Raw genomic sequence first — 25,301 nt, forward strand, 5'->3', positions numbered from 1 at the left:
TATCAGGCAGCCGCGGTGATCCCAGGTGGCAGAAGGCAAGTCTTTGAGGTTCTTGGAGTATTGGGACTGTTGACTCCTCTCATTGGCTGACCTTGGATCAGTCAGTGAGAGGAGGTGGCAGTCCCTTTCTCGTCACCGAGTTTGATGGGATCAATGAGAGTTGCTGACCTATCCCCACTCTGTGACACTCGACCCTTGGCACTTCATGGCATAAAACTGAAGCACCCAGGTCTGAGTTTATTAGACAAGAGCTCCCTCATCATGAAGGGATTAGGATGTCTAAGCACTTTGATGGGCAGAGTAGGTCACCCCCATAGGGCTGTAAAATCCTCAGCCCTGCAAAGTTGAGCTTAGCTAGTCATGAAACTGTGCATTTAGTGCATGTACACCACCTGCCTGTGTAACCTGAACATGAAGAGGGTCTGTTAGGCTGACCTTTGGTCATCATGACAGACATTCTTTATATTTGTAAAAAGGTGGGGTGTTGGGGCCCTCCTCCCTTAAGGATCAGCAGCACCTGCTTAACAATCTAGTGGCGTTCAAATAAAACACGTCAGGCTTATTATCTTTGTTAAAGAGAGTTTACCATGTGTTAGAAATTGGGTCTCAAGTTGACAGATGTATACCGCTTCTCCTAGTAGGGACCACAATCCTAGTCAGGATAAGTCACTGCACAACCTAAAGTATCCTGTGCTCACCCTCCGGTAGCTCTGGAAGGCAGTGTGTAATATATGTGTGCAATAACTCATCCAGTAACACAGTGCAAACATCACAAAAAGTACACCACACCAGTTTAGGAGAATAGGTAATATTTATCTGAATAAAATAAGACCAACATTTCAAGAATCCATTGTATACAAGTAAAGTTATGAATTTTGCAAGGTTAAACCCTAATACAGTGCTTAGAAACACAATAGCTTCAACTGGGGCTATTACAGTGTCAGGACGGAGTCGTTCCCAACAGGCTGACACCACTCGTGGGGGAGTGCTGGACGGTCATGGAGTCGCATAGGCTCCGGGCACAGTACATTTGGTAAATGAGGAAACCAAGACATAGTACAGAGTCGGAGAGATGAGGTACGACTGGGGCTGATGCACTGTCAGTTTCCTGGCTGCAGTCGGGGACGTGAGGCATAGGATCATTACTGCTGTGCAGGGGAGTGGAGGCAGCCATTCTGTCTGGTTAAAGGGGAGGTGATTTGGTGTTGGTGGCGAGGCGTCAGTTCCTTGTGACCCAGAGGGGTCAATGAGACCAGCAGGTCTGGACACGATTTATCAACTTCCCAGTGTTGGGATCACTCAATGGTACTTCAGTGACATCGGGCTTATGTTGCAGCTCATGGTCGTTCCGTTCAGTGAGGATGACGGTGCTGGAGCAGGCAGCGATGTGGCCTCGGACAGGGGCACCGGTTTTGGAGTCACTAAAGTGGATGGACTAGCTAGACTCTAGTAGATGAAGTCTTTGTTGGCCCAGAGACTTCAGAACAGAAGGCAAGCTCAATCCAAGCCCTTGGAGAGCACTTGTGGAGGAAGGCGGAGTCCTTAGAGCAGAGTAAGAGAGCAACAGCCAGAAGGGCAGCTAACAGGATAGCTGTCCTTCTGGAAAAGCAGTCCAGATGAGTCATTTGGGCAGCTCTGCAGTCCTTCTGACAGAGTCTAATTTTAGATCCAGAAGTGTCTGATTTGTTGGAGTCAAAGACCTTATAAATATACACCCCAAAGTGCCTTTGAAGTGGAGGAAACTTCGAAGAGTGGTTTTGAAGTGCACAAGTTCCGATACAGATGTAGCTGAGTATGATAAGTTTATGGCTGTCTGGGTGGAATGCACAAGGTGAGCTGTCAACCAGCACAGACCAGATGTGAATTGGAGACAGGCTGTTAGACACAGATGGCAGTAAGTGCAGAGGAATGCCTACTTTCTAAAAGTGGCATTTCTGAAATAGAAATGTAAAATCCAACTTCATCAGTAAGTAGAATTTCTTACTACCATTCCAACCATACCAAATATGACAAGTCTGTTCTCTCAGATCAGAAATTACCACTTACAAGCATATAAGGAGATCTCTAATGCTGGCCTATCAGAGGAGCAGGCTCAACAGTAAAGAAAAACAACTTTGTGAGTATTTCACTACCAGGACATGAAAAACTTATGAGTGCATGTTCTGCCTTTTACTTACATAGCACCCTGCCCTTCGGGTTACCTAGGGCCTACCATAGGGGTGACTTGTATGGAGGAAAAGAAGAATTTAAGGCTTGGCAAGTAGGTTTATATGTAAACTAGAAGTAGCAGTGAAACTGCACACACATGCCTAACAATGGCAGGCCTGCAACATGGTTAAAGGACTAATTCTGTGGATGACACAATAAGTGCTACAGGCCCACTAGTAGCATTTAGTTTTCAGGTCCTGGGCACTCCTAGTGCACTTTACTAGGGACTTTTAGGCACATTAATTAGGCCAATTGTGTATGAGCCAATGTTACCATGGTTAGGGGAGAGAGCAGAAGAACCTTACCACTGGTCAGCAGTGGTAAAGTCTGCAAAGTCCTAAAACTAGCAGAAATGAGATCAGAAGAATGGAGGGAGACAGGTAAAATGTTGGAGGAAGACCGCCCTAAGGCTGTGCGGTCTAGCACCATGGTATCACAATTAAATGCAGAAACATTATATTAATAATGGACATTACCATGAATACAAATCTATTTAGATTTTCACTAACAAACTGCCACATATCAAGTTAATTACATATGTTTCCAATAGTAATGTTTGCAAAGCATATAACTGTGAGAAAGTAGCCTCTTTCTAGCAGGGTTACCCCCACTTTTGACCTGTTTGTGAGAATGTGTCAGTGTGTTTATACTGTGTCACTGGGATCCTGCTAGCCAGGACCCCAGTGCTCATAGATAAAAACCTATATGTCAATGTGTTTTGCCTGTCTCACTGGGATCCTGCTAGCCAGGACCCCAGTGCTTATAGTTTGTGGCCTAATGTGTATGCCTGTGTAGTGCCTAACTGTGTCACTGAGGCTCTGCTAATCAGACCCTCAGTGCTTATGCTTTCTCTGCTTTTAAATTTGTCACTGTAGGCCAGTGACTACATTTACCAATTTCAATTGGCACACTGGACCCCCTTATAAGTCCCTAATATATGGTACCTAGGTACCCAGGGAATGGGGGTTCCAGGAGATCCATATGGGCTGCAGCATTTCTTTTGCCACCCATAGGGAGCTCAGACAAACCCTTCCACAGGACTGCCACTGCAGCCTGCGTGAAATAATGCACACTATATCACACCCATTTTCACTGCACTTAAGTAACTTATGAGCTTCACTTGCTGAAGGTTAGGTGCAAAGGTACTAAGTGTGAGGGCACCCTTGCACTAGCAAAGGTGCCCCCACATAGTTCAGGGCCATTTCCCCGGACTTTGTGAGAGGGAGGACACCATAACACGGCTGCACTACATATAGGTCAATACCTATATGTAGCGTCACAATGGTAACTCTGAATATTGCCATGTAACTTGTCTAAGATCATGGAATTGTCCCCACATTCTAAATCTGGTATTGGGGAGCCAATTCCAGGCATCTTGGGGGCTCCACCATGGACCCACAGTACTGCCAAAACAGCTCTCTGAGGCTTGCACTGCAGCTACAGCTGCTGCCACCTCACAGACAGGGTTCTGCCCTCCGGGGTCTGGGCAGCCCAGTCCCAGGAAGGCAGAACAAAGCATTTCCTCTGAGAGCAGGGTGTTACACCCTCTCCCTTTGGAAATAGGTGTTACAGGCTGGGGAGGGGCAGCCTCCCCCAGCCTCTGGAGATGCTTTGAAGGGCACAGATGGAGCCCTCCTTGCATAAACCAGTCTACACTGGTTCAGGGACCCCTTCTCACCTGCCCTGGAGGGAACCTGCAGCCTGCTCCAAGAAACGCTGTAAACGCAACAAAGTATCTACAAGAGACACTTTTCTTCCGCAGCCTCAGCAACAGGTTCCATGGTGTGCATGCTCTGGGGACTCCCTGTCTTCATCCTGCACCAGAAAGACCGAAGAACTCTCCTGTGGAGTGACGGAGTGACTCCCCTACTCCAAGCATGCACCTTTCAAGGCAACATCTGGTACCCTGGGACTCCTCTCACAGTGACGAGCGTGCTCCTAAGGACACAGAAGGTGTACATCATCGACATAGACTGTCCTGAGGTCCTTCTGATGCAATTTGGAGGCGGTAAGACCTTGCCTTCCCTGAGAACTATGGTACCCCTGTGTATTGTGCCTTCTTTGCCTCCTGAGGCCTTTGGGCACTCTTTGCAAAATTCCTTCATGCATAGCCTGGCCCAGGTCCCCAGCAATTCACCCTGTGGCGCTCAACTCGCTGAGTTGTTCTCCAGGGGTGTGGAACCTTCATTTGTTGTGCTGCATCAACCACATTTTGTACCTCCTTTGAACCCAGATCCTGCGGCTTCTGGGGGTGCTGGCTGGCATCCTGAGGGCTCTCTAAAGTGCTGACCCCTCCTTCTTCCTCCTCCTCACACAGAGTTGAGGCCCCAGGTCCCTCCTGGATCCATCCAGGGCCATTTTGATGAAAAATTCACTTTTGTCAGAGCCAAGGCTTGTTGGTGCCTTCTGATCGAAATCTCATCTGCAACAATCTTCATGCCGTGGGACATCTTTTGAATTATGCAGGAACCCACTGGCATCTTTCTAGGGTGCATTTCTGCAGTCTTCTACTAACCGGGGACTGTTCTTTTGCACCCTCTTCTGGGTTGGCAGGGGCTTTCGTCCTTCCTGGAACTTCTTTCTACTTCTGGACTTGGTCCCCTTCCTTTGCAGGTCTTCAGGTCAAATAATACAGCAGTTGTTCTTGCAGACTTGGTTGGCTGCTCCAAAATCCAAAAAACGAGGTGCAGTGTGTCCTAAGGAAACTTGCAGTACTTCACTCCTGATTTTCTGGGCTCTGGGGTGGGGTAATTGTCGTGATTCACATTCCACTCTCTTAGTATATGGTTTGTGTTGTCCCTAGACCTATTTTCTCCCATTGCATTCTATAGCATTTCCTATTGTTTGCACTATCCTATGTATAATTATTTGCCTTATTTTGGTGTCTAGTGTATATATTGTGTATAATACTTACCTCCAGAAGGAGTATTGCCTCTAAGATATTTTTGGTACTGTGTCACCCAAATAAACTACCTTTATTTTTAGTAACACTGAGTATTGTCTTTAACTGTGTATAAGTACTGTGCAACTATAAGTGGTATTGCATGAGCTTTGCATGTCTCCTAGTTCAGCCTAAGCTGCTCTGCTCTTGCTACCTCTATCAGCCTAAGCTGCTAGAACACTACTTCATTTCACTAATAAGGAATAACTGGACCTGGTGTAAGGTGTAAGTACACAAGGTACACAATACAAACCAGGCCAGCCTCCTACACATGGCATCGGTTGAGGTCAGTCTAATACTTCAGCCTAAGCAGCAGCTGAAAATTAAACATCCCCTCCTCATTGCATGGACATGCATGGGGTTTCTTATCTATGCTCTTGGTGATCTGCTCCAGCTAAAAGAATTGTTATTGTGTGACTTTAGATCTCTGTTCATGAAAATATCTTGATGGTCCTTTACACTACTTAATACTGCTACTTCATCTGCTGTAATAGTAGCTGGCTCAAAAAGCCTGGATCTGTCCTGCTGTCCAGTCCTCTTGATCTGAGGTCTTCATGTAAGTGGCACCCTATCATCATCAAGGGAGACAACTTTCCCTGTCTTCACTCCCCAGACACTCAAAATCTTCAACCATTTGCATGGTGACAGTGGGACTGATTCACAAAGAAAAAACACTTTAAAAAAAAAACTGTTGTGTAAGTTTACAGTTGTTTGATATTCACAAAACTGCAATGTAATAGTAAGTTTACAACTGCAGAGACTCTGCACTCAGAGTGGAGATCTCTGTACATAAAAAAGGGCATGTCCTCCCCTTTTATGTGCTGAGTTTTCTGCCCCAGCTGTGGGACTCCACAGCCATACATTTGATTAAATGGCAGTTTTGTGAATGCCAAAAAGAGTAAACATACACAAATGTGTAAGTTTATCTCTGTGAATCAGGCCCCGTGTGTACAACAGGAGTCTATAATACCCATTGGTAGAGCACCAACAAACAGGACTCATCCACAGACGTCCAAGTGGCCTCTTCTTTCATTATCCCTAGCAAGTCTACGCTTGATAGTCCCTGAGAGAATGACAAGTCCAATGTGTTCTCCCGCTTGAGACTTAGGGCTCGATTTCATTTTTGGTAGGTGTACAACAAACAGTTCCTTCATGTGACTTCCGTCTGCCACCAATTTACCCAGTCACCCTAATTGAGGTGCTCCATGCCAGATTTTGAAATAACTGCTGGTTCAGCAGACATTTCATGCTTTGACAGGTAAAGCCATTATTGAAGTTCTTGTCAAAGCATTGTAAGTTTGATTTATGGTTAAATAAACCTGACAGAGCTGTTTGTCAAACTTACATTTTTTTCAAAAAGAAAGTCCCAAAGGAGGTTTTTATTTGTGAAAATAAAACAAAAATCCCCGCCTTGCCATGGGAGATTCCTCCCATGGCAAGGGGGACATTAAGAACTTTTCAGTGCCCCTTGCCACTGGGCTTTTCCTGGAGGTGATGGGCATTCAAATACCAGTGTATGTCCACACATTTAAATTAGGTGGGCGGACATACATCCAAACTTCCAACAGCCCGTATTCTGTCGGGCCATCAGCAAAGATTGACCACAGCAAAGTCAGAGTAGTCTCCGCTGTGAATCAATCAATACATTTCAATCAATCAATACATTTTGTAGAGCGCACTACCCACCTGTGAGAGTCTCAAGGAGCTGAGGGGAGGGGGCAGTGCTGCTACTGCTCGAATAGCCAGGTTTTGAGGCGCTTCCTGAAAGTCAGCAGGTCTTCGGTCTGTCATAGAAGCAATGGAAGGGTGTTCTAGGTCTTGGCGGCTGGGTTGTCACTCTTCGGATGTGAGGGACGGTGGTGAGGGTGAGGTCAGCTGAGCGGAGTTGGTGGGATGGGGTGTAGAAGGTGAGTCGTCTGTTGAGGTAGGCTGGACCGGTATTGTGGGGCGCCTTGTGTGCATGGGTGAGGAGCTTTAAGGTTATCCTTTTGTTGATGGGGAGCCAGTGTAAGTCTCTCAGGTGGGGAGTGATGTGGCTGTGGCAGGGTGCATCAAGGATCAGGCATGCAGAGGAGTTTTGTACGCGTTGCAGTCGTTTCAGGAGTTTGGCGGGGGCTCCTGCGTAGAGGGTGTTTCCACAGTCAAGTTTGCTGCTGACGAGGGCCTGGGTGACTGTTCTTCTTGTATCTGTGGGGATCCATCTGTAGATCTTGCGGAGCATGCGGAGGGTGTTGAAGCAGGATGAGGAGATGGCACTGACTTGCTTGGTCACGGAGAGTGTTGAGTCGAGGATGATGCCCAGGTTGCGTGCGTGGTTGGTGGGTGTCGGAGCTGCTCCCAGAGTGGTCGCCCACTAGGTTTCATCCCAGGCTGAGGAGTTGGTGCCAAGGATAAGGACCTCCGTCTTATCTGAGTTCAACTTCAGTTTGCTGTTCCTCATCCATTCGGCGACGGCCTTCATTCCTTCGTGGAGGTTGGATTTGGCAGTGAGGGGGTCCTTGGTGAGGGAGAGGATCAGTTGGGTGTCGTCAGCATAGGAGTTGATGTTGAGGTTGTTTAGCCGGGAGACGTGGGCAAGCGGGGCCATGTAGATGTTTATGAGTGTAGGGCTGAGGGACGATCCTTGGGGGACGCTGCAGATGATCTTGGAGGCTTCGGATAAGAAAGGGGGGAGGCAGGCGCTCTGGGTTATGCCGGAGTGGAAGGAGGTGGTCCACTCCAGAGCTTTGTCATGGATCTCTGCGTTGTGGAGACATGTGCGTAGGGTGCGGTGGCAGACGGTGTCGAAGGTGGCAGAGAATTCCAGGAGGATGAGGGCCGCGGTTTCGCCATTGTCAAGCAGGGCCCTGATGTCATCGGTGGTGGCGATGAGGGCTGTTTCGGTACTGTGGTTGCTGCGGAACCCTGACTGGGATGGGTCCAGGATGTTGTTTTCTTCAAAGTAGTGGGTCAGTTGTCTGTTGACGATCTTCTCGATGACCTTGGCTGGGAATGGGAGCAGGGAGATGGGACGGAAATTCTTTAGGTCTCTCGGGCCGCCATGGGTTTCTTGAGTGGGGATTGATCTCGGCATGCTTCCAGCTCTTGGTGTAGGTCGCGGTCTCGAAGGAGATGTTGATGACTTTGCGGAGGTGGGGTGCGATGGTGCTGCTGGCTTTGTTAAAGATGTGGTGCGGGCAGGGGTCTAATGGCGATCCAGAGTGGATAGTGCTCATGGTTTTGATTGTGTTGTCTACTTTCACGTTGATCCAGACGAGCAGGGGGTCGTAGTTGAAGCTGGGTGGAGAGTCTGAGGAGTCAGTCGTTGACGGGGTGGTCTGGTTGTTGAGGCTGTCATGGATGTCTCTGATCCTGTAGTGGAAGAAGGTGGCGAGGGAGTTGCACAGGACTTGCGATGGTGGGTTGTCGCTGTGGTCACAACTATGGTTGGCCTAAATTCAAATTGGGCGGGGAAGGAACTCTATCACCACAACAACGAAGTTCCCTCTCTGCCAACATATAAACTAGGCCCTAAATGTCATCTATGTTGTGAGTCATCCTTCTACTTCTGCTGTTCCTTTCTTTCTCGAACTTATTCCATCTGAATGGGTTACAAAATATTGGTGGAAAGTTCTTGAGTGTGGGAGTCACCAACGAATCTAAAGATACCATAATATCCCTTGGCCCTGCCTGGAATTTTCAGAGAGCTGACCTCTTGGTACCCAATACTCCTGTCCAACATGCTGGGGAAAAACAACATCACAACTTTAAGAAACCTTGGAACAATCTCTGAGCTGACCAAGACACCAAAGGTGTGGTTTATTTCAGGCTTCACTTTTTAGAGCTCTTCCCCCATCTCTATCCTTTACACAGGCCTGTGCAGTAGTTAACTTGCCTAGCATGGTTACTCACAGCTTAAATTCCATTAAGTCTAGATATGAATTTATGACCCAAAAATGTATAGGAAAAGTAATTTTAATGGCCCTGCTACATCATGATATTCATAAGCTATACTTTAAGAACAAAAACGTGAAGAAATTTTACACCTCAGCTGGAAGAAAGGGAACATTTTTTCTTGGATTCCCAAATAAATTATAAGGACTTAGCAGGCATTAACCAACTTTATTTTTAGTAATATCTGCAAAAGTACTACCTGTAGGCAGACGACAGGCAGAATCTCGCGTCTCGGGCTCAACCTGACCAAATGTGCCTTTTACTGCAGTTGCATGGCAGCAGACCTTATTTTAAAAGGTGGGCACAGGACATTAGAGTTCAAATCCATTTTCACAAAAAACTTACAGTGGGTGAAACTCGGTTACGAAAACTCACTCAGTTCAGAGTTACAAAAAAAGCATGAGATAAAAAGAAGTGGGGTTTTTAAGGGTCAGGATTTTTTTTCTATAGTGAATAATAATACAACGTGATTCCCGAAAGTTAAGTGCCAGTACTGAGTGAGCACTATAATATTGTGCGCACTTTTCCGGTAGAGACAAATCAAGTAAAGTTACTGCAACAAATGCAACCTTTTTACTATCTTCATTTGAAACATAACTCTTGCAAAACGCCAAGAGTGCATCTGAACTTTGATGTACGTGCTTGCTCCCCTGATGCTCAAAATCCAACACCTCCTCTACAGTGAAACAAGGAATAAAGAATAAGTAGTTATGTTTAGTGCATGATGCAATGTGCCAATAGTAGTCAAGGACTAACGCATACTCCATCACATCAAACCCACTAGAGGTGTTGCAGTACCCAGGTTTAAAAAAAACAGTGGGAGTTTACCAACACCAGAAAATGCTGCTACAGAGCAACTAGGTCATTTCATACCTTGCCATCAATCCTGAGATATTATTGAAAACCATTGTGTTTACAAAAACATGCCACTAGTTAGAGTTGCTGATCAGGTTCATACTTGCATCCGTTTTCAGTTTTCTAGAGACTGAAGAGATTGGTCGCAAAATAAAGTTTCAAAAGCAAGAGTATTTTTTTAGATAATAGAGTAGCAGTGGCCGCCTCTGATGAGTACAATAATGCCCAGTTTAGATGATAACAGGCGAAAAATTTTGAGCCTCATCACCCTTCTGCACAACCATTGCATAATCTCAATTTTATCCCACAGATGGCATCCCTATTTCTATAAGAATCGCGTTTAGCTTTTTTATTGCTTCCCAACCAAACGAAACAGTATTGGTAAAACCTTGTATGGCTACCCCAAATAGGAATATGTACTCATTATGTTTATACCTTAGGAGAAAATACTTTTTTCAAGGCACTTACACAACAGTCATACAAGCAAATACTCATGCCTTCAGAACAGAATCAGCTACACCTTTTGTATTTCCCAGAATACAAGGGAACCACAGCTACAATCCTCCACATCCTCCCTCTCAAGGAGTTTTAGTCAGTTAGGGCCATATTTATAAAAGAAATGCATTGGTCGTGCACCATGCAATGTAGTGCAAGAGTGACACATCTCTTAAAGCACATTTACCAGGCCAGACAATACCAACTTGCATGGCCTTGCCTGGCTTGATAAATCTAGACTAATGGAACACAGCACAAATAGCTGTGTTGCTTTACTCTGTCCGGCGTAGGCATTTCATAAGGGGAGTGTGGGTGTTCCCATACATCCATCCATGGATTTTGGTGCATTCCCTAATTTACCATTACTGGTAAGCCTGGGAATGCGCTCAAAAACTTAGGCCAACTCCATATGAGGTAGAACAAGGAGAAATACCATTATTTTTCCTAGTTCCTTCCTCTTTCCATATGTGATGCCTTCTGCAGCACACATAGAAAGAGGAATATACTTCTGGGGGATTGGTTTTGTGCAGGAAAGTATCTCTTCCTGCACAAAAACAAGCCTGCTTACAACTTAGGCACCCTTTCACTGCATTGGCGCTAGGAAGCACATTGTGTGCCAGCACTGGGAAAAGCCAGGAATGTGCCATATAATGTTAAGTACAGCACATTCCAGCCCTTTCCCTATTACACTGCGCAGAAATGTGACTTGCTGCGCTGTGTGATATAATGATAATATATGTCCCTTATTAATTAGGATATTCTGTCATTGTTGTAGAATGCAGGAAAAGATGGTTTGTTGCACAAAGTTCTGAGAAATTGACATATTCTCTGAAAGACATGTTATCAATCTCTCTATGAAAGCTACCCTTCTTCAGGATTCTTCTTGTGGTCATACCTTTCTTCACTGCCATTCAAACCTTCACAGTTAATTATATTTGGCAGATCGCAGCCTGGTATTCTACATTCCCCAGAGAAGGAAACTCAAATCACTGAATTAAAAGAATTAACACTTGGAAAATGAATGTTTTACCGAAGAAAGTATTCTAAAATATTACTTATAAGCAAAGCCATTATTCTGCAGCTGTATAGGTTTCTGCATAACTATGTATTTTCAGAATTTGACACATAAGTCACCATCTACTCAGTAGGTACTGTGGGGATACTCAAATTACGGTCCGGTGGCCACACGTGGCCCACTGGTGAACAGCACTACTGGGCTGCTGTTCACTTGACAGTGCAGGAACCTTCAGAAAGCTGTAAAACAGACATATAATGTATTAACACATTGAGTAAAGTAATGGTAATAGAGCGTTGGTGGCAGACGGAAGTCACATGAAGGCACTGTTTGTTGTACGCATCTGCTTCGCCCCCCCCCCACGCCCACCTTTCATCACCCCGACCCTCGCCATGCAGACATAGGCGCGGCCCTCGGGCATTTTGTGGCCCCTGGGAAATGTTTAAGAGAGCCCATAATCTACTGCAGAATCCGCAGAATTTACAAAAAAAAGTTTTTTAGCTGAGACGGATAACAAGTAACTAAAAAGCAGCGATTCATGATGCCAGGCAGAGGAAGGTGCTTCAAAAAAGTAGGTTGGTGACCTTTCAGTTGCTCATTGTTGTATTTTGCTCTTAACCTAGTATTAACGAGGAGAAAGCTTTGCCCAGGCAGTATTAACTTGTGTACCAACAAATTAAAAAATAAGTAATATTTTCATAGAATTACGCATTACTCCACATATGTCGCCCTTTCATGCCAAAGAAATTTAGCTAACCCTGTTTCATAGTTTGGTCCTCGACTGATGCATCATTCCAGTGGCCCTTGTAATAAGAAGTATCAGACTGATGAACAAAAAAAACTAAAACTCCCTATATTATTTGCCTTACATCAGCATTAAAACTTTATGCAGTTTCAGAGCAGTGTTTAATTTAAAACTTGGTTCAGTGATGCATTTGATTTAGAAGGTTGCCACACTTTTTCACATAAGACACCATGGCCCATATTTATACTTTTTTAGCGCCGCATTTGCGCTGCCTTTTGATGGAAAAACTGCGCAAACTTACAAAATACAATTGTATTTTGCAAGTTTGCCCTGCTTTTTTGCGTCAAAAGATGACGCAAATGCGGCGCAAAAAAAGTATAAATATGGGCCCATGGCTTTCCACAGGTCGGGAAGTGTTCAGCTTTGTCCTTCAAGATAAACATATAGCTGAGCTAGTCCTGGATGAGGTCATATATGGCGCCCAGAAAAGCAATTAAAAACCTTCTGAAAAGAGGGTACTGTTAAGAAATTGTAAACATTAACAATGCATTAAGGACAAATGCCCTTCTTTATACTTTTTTTGCGTCGCATTCGGTTCACTTTTTGATGCAAAATTGGTGCAAACTTACAAAATATAATTGGGGAATATTTATACTCTGTTTGCGCCGATTGTGCGTCAAAAATTTAGACGCACAATCAGCGCAAACGTTGCCCCGTATTTAAACTTTGACGCCCGAGCCCGCGGACGACAAAACTCCGCCATATGCGTCATTTTTTGGATGCGGCAACCCGCCCTGCGTTAATGATATGCAAGGTAGACGTTCCCGTCCAAAAAATGGCTTAAACGGCTGTGATTCGTATATATGCTTTCGGGCAAAAATGACGCACAGCCGGGAGACGGAGCCAGAAAATGACGCACAGCCCGATTTGCGTCAAAAAATAACACCTGGGTCAAGGCAGGCGTTAAAATGGGGCAAACACACCTGTATTTAATCAGAACACACAGAACAAACAGCAGAGCAGCAGAGCAGCAACAGGGAGACATGGAGGTCATTCTAATCCAGCGTGCACGCAGACGCAGAGCTCTGCAGTAACAACACCAGCTACAACAACATCAGCAGGGACCCCAAAGGCAGCGCAGAAGGCAGGAGAGGATATTACGCCCAAGAACAACCCTTCAGGGCCTCAGGGAACACGACATCATACAGAGGTACCAGTTAAACTGGCAGGCCATTCAGCAGCTGCTGCTAAACATTGAACAGCAGTTGGCCCCCACTTTGGTGACACCCCACACCATCCCAACAGAAACAAAGCTGCTTGCCGTACTTCACATGCTGGCAAGTGGCTCATTTCATACAACTGGTGCCCTGGTAGGCGGAATATCACAACCATCATTCTCCGCATTTCGGCCCAAAGTACTGGATGCCATCATTCGACTGACACCCTGCCACATCTGCTTCCCTAACACACTGCAGAAGCAGCAGGAAACTAAACAGGGGTTCTACGCAATCAGTGGCTTCCCACATGTCCTTGGTGCAATCGACTGCACACATGTACGCCTTGTGCCACCTGCTGCAACTGAACACCTCTACCGCAACAGGAAGCACACACATTCCATCAACGTGCAGGCCATAGTCGATCACCAAGGAATGTTCACCAACATCGTGGCTAAATATCCTGGGAGTGTACATGACTCATACATCTTCCGTCACTGCACCATCAACCAACACTTCCAGGATGGACAGTATGGCAATGGACTACTTGTTGGTAAGTACAAAAACCTACTTATTTACACACTGCACAGCAACCCTCTAGGACACACAACACATACACCACAACAGCGACATCTAGACAGGAACACACTGAGGTCCTTACATCACTAGCCATGTCTCTTAAGTCACCATTGAACCTGTCACACATCGGAATTTACTGTACAGCCTAATGTGAAGACATTAATGAGTGTGGTTGCCGAAATGTCACCTTGCAAATTGTAAGTGTCCCAATGACCTTTACATTAATACATTGCATAAGTCTAAAGGTATGGGATGTCCAGGGTACGTTGATATGAACGTGTTAACAACACTTTCAATTTAAACTCTACATTGAACTATCGTCTCACCCCAAGTGAAGACACAAGTACACCTGTATCACAAGTCACAATGCTAGGGAGGGCACACTGTACTGAAAATCCCAAAACATACTGATGACAAACGATTAGCAGACAAACACTTGTTCAGCCAAGGAAACAACACAATGCAGATGGTATAGCCTACAAGTATAGGATGTCACATCAGTACACAAAAGAGTCACAGACAACACAAGACAACTACTGCCATTAAAGGTCTTTTCAATAGTGCCAGCTACATCAACATGATCCCATTCTTTTTCTCTTTCAGCTGATCAGGGGTATGGTATCCAGCCATGGATTATGACACCATTTGGCAACCCAAGTACTGCTGCAGAGCGTGCATACAATGAGGCCCATAAGAGGACACGCAGCATTGTCGAGCGGACCTTTGGCATCCTCAAGTCAAGGTTCCGCTGCCTCGACTTCACTGGTGGTAGCCTACTATATTCCCCCGAGATGGTCTGTAAGATGGTGTTCCATCCTGCACAACATTTGCATCAAAAGGAACATTCCCCTCCTGGAACCAGACCCATACATGCCTGAAGTCGAGAAAGAGGAGGATGCTGCCCTGCAACATGAGGGGGAACAACCAAACACGGCTGCTGGAGTGCGTAGGCGCCAACACATTGTGAACAATTTGTTTTAAATATTATCACCATCACCACTTAATGAACTATTGTAAATAAACACTGATAAGAAACACCACATCATGGTCTGGCTATTCATTTCTGCACACCTTTAGCTCTAAATATCAGAAGAAGAGTGTCGCCTCATGGAGCATTGATGATATAACAATCAGGACACAGAAAATACCACTACAAATGTGATGCCTATCATATAACGGTCACATACACACACAATGTAAATGACTCACATCCTGTACATTTCACCTTTGAAGGGCAATAGCTGAGGACCACACCTATTACACACATACATGTTGGAAACATGGTTCATCGCAGCATATGTCACACAACTAAAACACCATCACTCAACTAGGGGAAAACAGGCCTCATACATCAGGTAGTTGACATGCTTTTGCATCAGGAACAGGAATGTATGACCAGACTCTTGGCAGCAGTAATTCCAACTACATACAATCTTTGCAAAGACTATCTGTCACTAGAGTTACACATAAGCAGAACATACACAGGACAAGTGCCACACATATGACAAGCATCCAGCACATCACATCCCATCTACATGTCAGCCCTTTTCTAAAAATCTGACACACCCATGCGCCTGGTCACACCCTACCTGTCTGAAGAGGTCCCTGGAATACTAATATGTGTACCCTGATATTCCCTCATCTACACACACACACTCACAAGAGTCATCCAGTGTGCCACACCCTTTCCTATGGTATACCATTGTCATAGTACTATCTCACTGCATGGAAGTCAGCTCAAAGAATACACTGGCTTGGAGTTTTTAAGGCCTGGTATCACCTGTAGATTGCTTCCCGTGTGAAAGGTACTGTAGGCCATTTGAAAGCAAATCTCATCCGACAGGACTTGTGAGACACTGATGGAGGTCACACCTGTAATCACCTCCATGCACACCACCCAAATTTACATGCACCATCCCTGCTGATGCCTCCTACAGCATAGATGTTGTCATTTTGGCAATTACACCGTTAAGCATTGCTACTAATGTTGCCGTGTAACACTGTATCTGGGTTCATGTGTCACCTTCAAAACAACACAGGACATACACAGTGTGACATGTCAACTGTCTACTGCTCCCTCTGACCAGTCTTAGTCAGACCACTGATCATGTCAATTGTTAAAGAGCTGAATCCTGATTGACCCAGCATCCTGTCAGCCTGACTGGCACCAGTCCGTTGGTCACCCTAAAGATATCCGGTGGCCACATATGGACCACACTTGCTGTTCAAAACCTCTCTTTCCTCAGAGGCTAATTTGTCAGTTGCCTCATCAATGTATACTCAAATACATTGTATTGCATCATCTGACTTTTATTTGTATCATATTTGTTACAGTGCCCTTGAATAGCTAAATCATGGCCCATCCGTTGTCTGGGTCTCATTAATGCCTAAACTACAAAGTGTGACAGTGTACCTGGGCCATAGCCTTTGATGGTGTACGTGGCCTCCAGCAGAACCAGCAACCTCAGATAATGTCCATGAAAAGTCGACACATATGAGGACCCTGACAGTTCACACGCTGAGTAACATTGTTCAAATAATAGAGATGGCTCGTGTGTGGTGAATACCAGCCATATTATTCTGCACAGAGGCTATGATGTTCCCAGATGCATTTCCATCCACAGAGGCCAACTTGAGTACAAATGTTGCAATGACACATGCCGGATCCAGACACCTGAGACATTCTCTCACTCACCACACCAAGGTTGCCCAGTTGAAAGTCTCATTACACGTCTTCAGTGACAGGGTTGGACCATCCACGTGTAGGTTACCATGTCCTCAATGACTTTACTCACATTTAGCTCCAAACGATACTCATTAGATACACGATTAGCTGCCACTAGCTCATGATGAGACCTGGATGTAACAGTGACAACATACACCTTTACAGTTGATACAGGATCAACATTGGACACACACATGTACATGTACCATCCAATCAACAAAGTGGTTGCAAGCAGCCTATCACAGTAGTGTCCCAATTGTAACCTAGCATGAAGATTGAAACATGCCACTAAACCAGGTAATGCATAAAGGGCCACATACATCAAAAACCTATTTGCAATTATGACATAAGGAACTTTGAGAATTTGCTATTAAATCAATGCTAAATGGTATGTCAGAATTCTCTAAAGAAGTAATAGGGCAAACTTCAAATGGGCAAATGGTATTACAGATTTGCAAAAAGAGAAGCATCTATGGGTCTGCTGCCAATGGTTTAGCATTACTGAAATTGGGAAAACCGTTGATTAATTTGCAAGTCAGGAACAGCAAACACCAGGGTGCTGGGGGCCTAAGTCCCCTTCTGATGCACCCCAATTAAACACTTTTTACGGACACGTGAAGCACACACATGCTTAAGGGGTATGTGTGCCATACATGTCTATAGTGAAACATATTTTAGCCACATTATCTCGTAATTAGCACATGGTTACCCCCAAAAATTGTTTAGGCGGCAATTGCATTACCTAAATGGCCATTTTGATATTTGGAATAGCTTGATACATGTGCTCACAAATTAGCTAATAAAGACATCCTGTTAGCTCTTTCATATTTGGAAAGTCGCAATCAGCAATTACCTACATGTGTGCGCAATTATGAGTAATATCCATTTTGGCCAATCATTACTATTGCACTGTGAATACCTTCCACACATCCTGTAAGGCACATTTGCTTTCGCTAACCCCAGTATTTATCATTTAGCACCGTTTGGTAATGGAAATTCCATGACTCATTTGGACATATGAAATACATATTTGTCATTATGCGTCATATTTTCACGCATACAGCTTGTGCGTTATATTTTTTGATGCACAGGAGTGCAAATAATGCTGAGTCAAATTACTTTTAATAATTGGTAAATAATATTTGGATGCAGCTTAATTTTCACCTCTGGAAGTGTAAATTATGCAGCAAACAAATGTTATTTACCAATTATTAAAAATAATTTGACTCAGCATTATTTGCACTCCTGTGCGTCAAAAAATATGACACACAAGCTGTATGCGTGAAAATATGACGCATAATGGAAAGAAACAGCGGCAATGTTATGCAGGATGTGATGTAATAGGATATCCTGTTTACAGATTCTGTACAGTGGGTGTAGTTTCACTTTCACTTTGCAGTCTCTGATTATTCTAGACTGTGTGGCTGTGTGCAAAGTGTTGTCCTGTGAATTTGTGCTTTTGTTTCCTGAGTGCCATCTTACTTGTTGTTTTGTCATTAATATATTGTTGTAGAATACTGTCTGAGTGTGTATTGTTTAAATTTGTCCAGTCCAGTGTTGTATTTATTGTCTGTGGGAGTCTGTTGAGGGTACTGTTATATAGGGGATAGTTGGGCTCTTCTATTTGTTAAGTTTACTTTGTATTTCCTCACTCCAACTTTCCCCATTTTCCCCTTTCTTCTTTTTTTACCACTACATTTTCCCCTTTTCTGCGCATAAATGTCTGGTAGGCCACGTCTTTCCAGGATGGGTGAGGAGGAATTGGGGGGGTTCATGTGGCTGGTGTGCCATTTCCTCCCACTGATGCTGGAGGCTGGGGGTAGGGTGATACAGTGGTATCACACTGAGGCCCGAAAAGTCCGGTGGGGGAAGGTGCGCCATCACTTGGTGCGTCTGTATGGGAGCCAACACAATGAGCATCAACTGAGGCACCGCTGGGCTGACCTGATCTCTAGGGAGCAAGATCTGCTGGACCACCTGGGAATCATAATTGGTGGCCATGTTGGTGAGTACAGATCATGTAAATGTGCACAATTAAAAGCTTTGCAGTGACATGAGATGATTGGTACACAATCTGCCAGATAAGTAGCTGACTGTGTGTAATGCTGAGGAAACATACAGGGTAATTGATGCACTATGTGAAGGATGACAAATGATAGCAGTCAGGCAGCTCATGTTTTGCACACTTACAGGTTGCTTGTTGCTGAATGTAATGTAGTGCCGCCTTTGTGTCAGACCAGCGAAACATTAATGAGGCAATCAGGACTCTACAGGTCACAATTGCCAGTGAAGTATGGATGTACTAACATCATACCTACATATGTTGACGCTATAGCTAGACTGACATTGGAAACCCTACATGATGCAGAAAATGAGTGCTGCCTTCACGTCAATTGATGATATCAATGTGGCCCAGACATATGTCTCATGTGTGTCTGGTGAGTGTGTAAGGAAAGTGTTCACGGAAGTGCCATGCCTGTTAGGGATTAATGTGCTCCTTCATATTTTATTGATACATGCCAGATCTGAACATCAACCATATTTGGAAAGGAGTTAGGTGCCCTCAGCTAACATCTTAGACAGGTATTTTTTGTTTCTTGTGCCAAAATCCGATTAGGGATGGCAGTCCAAAGGTATGGACTAGGGTACAAACATCTATGTTTGGTGCCAATCACCATTGTTGGGACACATCAATATACACCTATATTGTTGCTGCACACTAATGGAGGTGCATGTTTGCCACCACATGACAGTCAGGGCCACTGCATGTGTGTAGAAGTGTGTGTAACTGTAGCAGGAGACCCATCCTATGTAAATATTGGCCATGAAATATTCCATGCAGTATGAGCATGTCTGAAAGTTTTTCATTATCCATGTCAGCTTACACATTGTATTTTTATTTGAAATTGTTTGTCACAGCACTGATTCTGAGCATATTCTTCCTTCCCTGCTTTACAGGTGGACCTGCACCGTACACAGTGGGAGAGGTGGCTCGTTTTGAGGACCCCGATACCTACAGTAAGTGTTGACATGTGAGTTCTGTTTTGTGTTTGCTGGTGATGTTTGATGGACTCCTGTGTGTTGAACACATTGCAAGGTGTGATGCGCTGCCCAGTCATTAGTCTTGTTCCATCAGTGGGATTTCAGTTATTAGAATATTTTGAGTTGACCAATGCTTATCCATTTGTCTGATCTTGGGTTTGTAGGCCATTCCTGTAGGGCCCGCTATGAGAACTGGGGTGAGTCATGTGGAATACACTAATTACAATAAGAGTTGCACTGGGACTCGTCTCGGACTGAGTCTGCATGTCAGACTGACATTCTCCCAGATAGCTTCTGCAAATGGCTTTTCTGAAGACTGCTGCTTCCCTATTAACCAATGTACTGAGTACACTGTAGGTTAGACCTTCTGGGAGCATGTACTTCCACAAGTTGTACTAGAAGTGTGTGGAACTAGAGTGCAACGGCCTAGGTGTGCATGCTATTCATGATCATGGGTGTTCTTGCTCCTCTGTGTCTGTTGAAAATTATGCCTCACTGGAAGTATGTGATGTTGACCTAGGTCAGTACATTTTGACATGTGTGGGCCTTGGATAGGACAAGGTTTAGCTGACTCCAATTTGTTGATAGCCCTTACTGGTGGTGTGTGTGTGGAGCCAAAAACATGATGAGCTTTCTAAACACTCCTGGGTGTGCATGTATTTTGGAATTGTTTGTTTTTCTTCCCCCCCCCCCCTCAAACACAGGCATGGGTTTGTGAATAGGGTACCTAGGACTAAAGCAACCAGTATGTTACACATACTTGTGACTATTTGAAAAATTGTTTTGAACCTAGTGTACACACTCAGGTATGGCACATGAGTACTATACTAGCAAATCCCATTACAAATGGCAGACCTTGAAGTTTGTGATTGTTATCACATACACTGACATATGTAATCCAGGCAATAGGCGGAGGAGGTGCAGCATGATTGTTAGCTGCAACTGTCAGTACTTTGATGACAAGTTATTGCCAGTTGTTACCCATCATGTAGATTTTGTATGTGCCATGTGTGAGATGACCTTTGCAGGCAGGCTTTCCATGTACTTCCTCTGAGACTTTCAATGATCTGTATGGTGATATGAGCTGTTACAAGTACAGTAGATGTATTGTCAGATTGACCACTTGTGCTATTCCACACAATGCAGTTCCTATGGTAAATAGTTGCCCTTTGTCTTCACAGCTGCAAACATGACACCCGCCCAGAAGCATGAATTTGAGAGGCGGGCCATGAGGTACAGACACATCCTGCAGGTGCAGTCGGGGTCCCTACGGTTGGCCCGTATGTACCAGTCTGATCGGGCCTCCGGAGCATGGTGGGCTTCACCACAGGGTGGCCCAAGGTTGCCCACTACAGCCACCACCACCACAACCACCGGTTCTCCCCAGGTGGCCCCAGCCACAGCGGGGACAGTTGTCCCTACATCTGCAGCACACCCAGGCCCCAGCAGTGTGACAGCTGCAGGACAGTCCAGTGGGCTAGGCTCCACACGCCCACAGAGCACCTCGGCCGGGACACAAACGGCACCAGCACCACAAATCGACCCTGCAGCATTCCTGGCTTTGGAACGTAAGATGGACAAAGTTCTAAGGAAGGTGAACAATCTTAAGCAGGATGTCAGCTACATCAAGACGCGGGTCAAGTCTATCAGGCGGACCCTCCGGAGGGCCAACCTCTAGGAATAATTTTTTCTATGGACATAATTCCCTCCCTCCTCTTTCCTTGCTATCATGATTAGTGGGCTTGGGGGATTAGTGTTAGGTTAGTATAGGTTGTTAGTTTAGTTAGTGTTAGGGAGGTGGGTGGGGGTCCTGATTCTTTCTACTTTTCCTTATTAAGTGTTTGGGCGGGTGGGTGGGGGTCAATGTTGGGGTTCCTGTGTGTTTGAAAAAAAAAAAATCAAACAAAATTAACAAAAAAATATATGATTGTTTAGGATAGTATAGTATGTGTGTAGGTTAGTATGTGTTGTCCTCCATGTGTCCTGTCCCATAATGGTGGGTGGGGGGTTGATGTTTAGATTGATTCGTTATATGTGAAGAGTAAGTTTAGATTAGGTTAGTTAGGGACAGTTGTGGGTAATGAGTAGTCAGGTTAGATTAGGGTAGGTGTTACTTTTCCCTTAGTTGCCTCTGGGGTGATTAGTTTTGAATACATATATAGATAACCCTTTACATTATGTGTTAACTGCTACTTGATCATGGCCTTGGAATCAGTGTAGATGATTGTTGTTCTATGACATTTGTGTCCTATGCTACAAACAAATACAAACTGAGGTGTAAAATGGCAGCTACCCCAGTGCTACCTTGGTAAGACTCCACCATTTGTTAGAACCACCAATCTGAGTTGACATGGATCACAAAGGATTTTTGTCGATGAGTATGTTTTCTACGTCACAAAGTGTGCTTCTAGACTTGGTATTGTAGGGACAGTTTTAGGTCGGACTGCAGTGTGATGTTAAGGGACATCTTCGAAGGTGAGGTCTTGTTAACACTCTTGTCATCTTGTCTTCATAACTGACATAGATCATTTGTGTCAAAATTCAGCATGATTACCTATTTGGATGTTAACTCAGAAAGATTGATTGATGCTGTGTTTTGTAGTGTTTGCTTAGATTAGACTGCACAGTTCAATGTGTTAGTATTGCATGGTGACAACATTTATCAGCCACTATTAGTTGACTTTGATATCTCTTGAGGAAGCATTATTCTGTCCAACACAGCATGATGGTGTGTGGTTTCTCACTTCATCAGTTATTCTCCTCAGGATGGGCAGGCTATGATGCAATCCTGGCCACTGTGCAGATGGATCTGACTACATGATGTCAGGACAGTTGTATTGACAAGCTACATGATTGTCACACAGGCACATTTGTGTTATCTACTGCACAGTTGATGTGTCAAATTACACAGAGACATATTTGGTGTGCAAGTGCTATTTATTGATAGGTGCTGTAGTGCAATATGTACATTGTCCATGTTTGCTGAGTCCGTTCTAGTGAAATCTTACATGGTGATCCTACAGAAGAGGTGTAGATAATGCTACTGACATGCTGGGGTGATGTTACAGACAGTGCAGAGGGACAGGATTTGCCGATTAGTAGGAGAGAGACATTAACTGGGCATGCTGACAAGTTATACAGTGGTTAGCAGAACAGTCATTGAGTATAGTTGTTGTAAGACTGGCATTTGACAAAACGTAGGACCTTGGTCAAAGTAGGCCATGGTGCAGGAACTAGTGCTTCCGGGTACTCTTCCGTGTGAATGTGATCTGTTCCATGTCTTCTTCTTCTGATGTGTGTGTTGCCTGCTTCGTCCTTGTTGTTGTTGGTTGTGAAAGGGCAACACACACCTCAGTGTTAGAAGACGTGGAGTCAGACATCCCGGTCGCTGCTCCCTGTGAAGGTCTTAAGGGCAGTACTGCAACAAGGAGGGTCTGCTGGTGTTTGAGAATAGCAGCCACATCACAATGGTAGGCAGCCAGGTCGGCCCTAAGGGAGTCATGATTGCATTTGTGCATGCAGTGGAAGGTTTGGGGTGCGAGGTGTTGAGGCAACTCCCTTACTGCAGTGGTGAATTCCTTGACAGTTTCTTGCAGTCCTTGCAGTATGGATGTTAGGGCTTGCATAGATGCTGCCTGATCTGCAGATGACATCATGCACGAACGCACCCCCTCAAGGCTGGCTGCCGTAGTTTGCATCCCCACCCGCACCTCCTTGGCCAGCTCCTGCTGTACTCCAACTACAGTTCTCTCAAAGCTGGTGCCAGTGTCGTCTGAGTCCGCAGCTGTATTGGAGCTGGCAGGTCTTGCAATTGGGGTGGTGGGTGGATCCTCTGCGATGGCTGCTTGTTCTGTGCTCCTCCTTGTGACTGAAGGTGGGGTCTGGAGGGTTTCAAGGACCTTTTGGATGGTCTCCTGGGGAATGTTTATGGGCTCGTCATCCATGTCATCAGGGAAATCTGGGACAGGCATATCGGCAGGAGATCCATCTTCCTCTGCAATGAAACAGGGTACAATTAGTGTGTCTGTGTTGTGACAATTTTGACGTGACGTGCCTGCCTTTGGATGAATTCACTTTGTGATCTTGTTTGGTATTAATATCTGCAGTCCTTCAGATGGGCATTGTTTCAGGCCTATGGCCCAACTGTGTGTCACATGTATGTTATTGAGTTATCCAAATTGTCAGCCTCATCGCCTCTAGGTGTTGATTTATGCCAAATAGAGAATAGCCACCTTTTTGTCCTACTCGACCCTCCGTGCATATCCATTCTCATGGTGAGACCTTTCACTGGCTGTGGGTGTTCTAATGGCCCTGGCAGCACACTTAACTCTCAGGACCTGCCCCAATCCCTGATCGTTCACATCAACTTAATTGTAATTGACATGTAGCATATCCTATGCATGGCAATGTTATGATGTGATATGGATGTTGATATTGTTAATGTGTCCTGCTGATGTTGGGTAATGTGTGTTACATTGGATTGCCCTGATAGTCGTATCAGTGTCCTATTTCGTCCTCTGACTGTGCAGGTGTATTTCAGTGACCAGTTCCATATGTCCCCTCCTCAATGCTGTTGTCTCAGCAGTATGACATTTGTGATGTTGCCTTGTTTGCCAGGCACGGGATGGACCCTGACATATGCAGCATGGGTGTGTCCTTAGTGCTGTGTCACTCCTATTGTTGTTTACATTGGCTGATGTTTGTGACACCTATGGGCATTGACATTTGAGTGTACTGGGGCCTTTGTCTTGTTTCAGGAGATTGTTGCAGATGTCATCCTCCCCCCCTAATTTAGGTATGTATGTTCCATGGGGAGGTTACTGCCATTGGCTACTTAAGCTGCACACAGATCAGAGGTGGTAGTGGCAACTGTTGTTGCAGTTACATTGCAGTTGTCGGTTTGGCTAGAAGATTGCTAATAGGGCCCTAGTTAATGTAGGAGTTATGTTGGCTGACGAGTGCCAGGATGTAAGTTTGACGTAGTGGCCTTCCCTCCTGTCGAGGCTTTCCCTTTGCTCCATTGTTGGCATGACAGCATGCCCCCATGGGACTGTTGTTGGTGTAGTGTAATGTTGTGCCCCAACTTTTGTTTGTGCAGGCCATGCTCCCCTGCGGTGCCCCTTTACCCATGCCACTCCATGTATATGATGACTTACATGCAATGTGTAGTAGGTATTTCCCCCCCTGCTTACAGTCAACATTATTGCATTATAATTCCCCATGCGACTTACCCTGCATGTGCGTTGTCTCGTGGTAGTCTGCGCTGTCCTGTCCTTGAATCCCTGTGACGATCTCCTCAGGGATGACGGCTGCAACCATCTCCTCCATGTGGTCCAGGGCCTCCTGGTGTGCTGGACTCCCACCTCCAGTCTGCAGTGCTGCCTTCCTGTTCCTGGCCATCTTTTCCTTGGTCCTGCGTTAGCAGTCATGCCAGCGTTTCTTACACTCGGTGACTGTTCTGCGTACTTCAACCACACTGTTGATCTTGTCAACAATTTGTTGCCATATGGCCTCTCTCCTACTGATTGGCAACTTTGAGGTGATAAACA

Source organism: Pleurodeles waltl, chromosome 2_2 (genome assembly GCF_031143425.1).
Source record: "Pleurodeles waltl isolate 20211129_DDA chromosome 2_2, aPleWal1.hap1.20221129, whole genome shotgun sequence".
Taxonomy (NCBI): Eukaryota; Metazoa; Chordata; class Amphibia; order Caudata; family Salamandridae; genus Pleurodeles; species Pleurodeles waltl.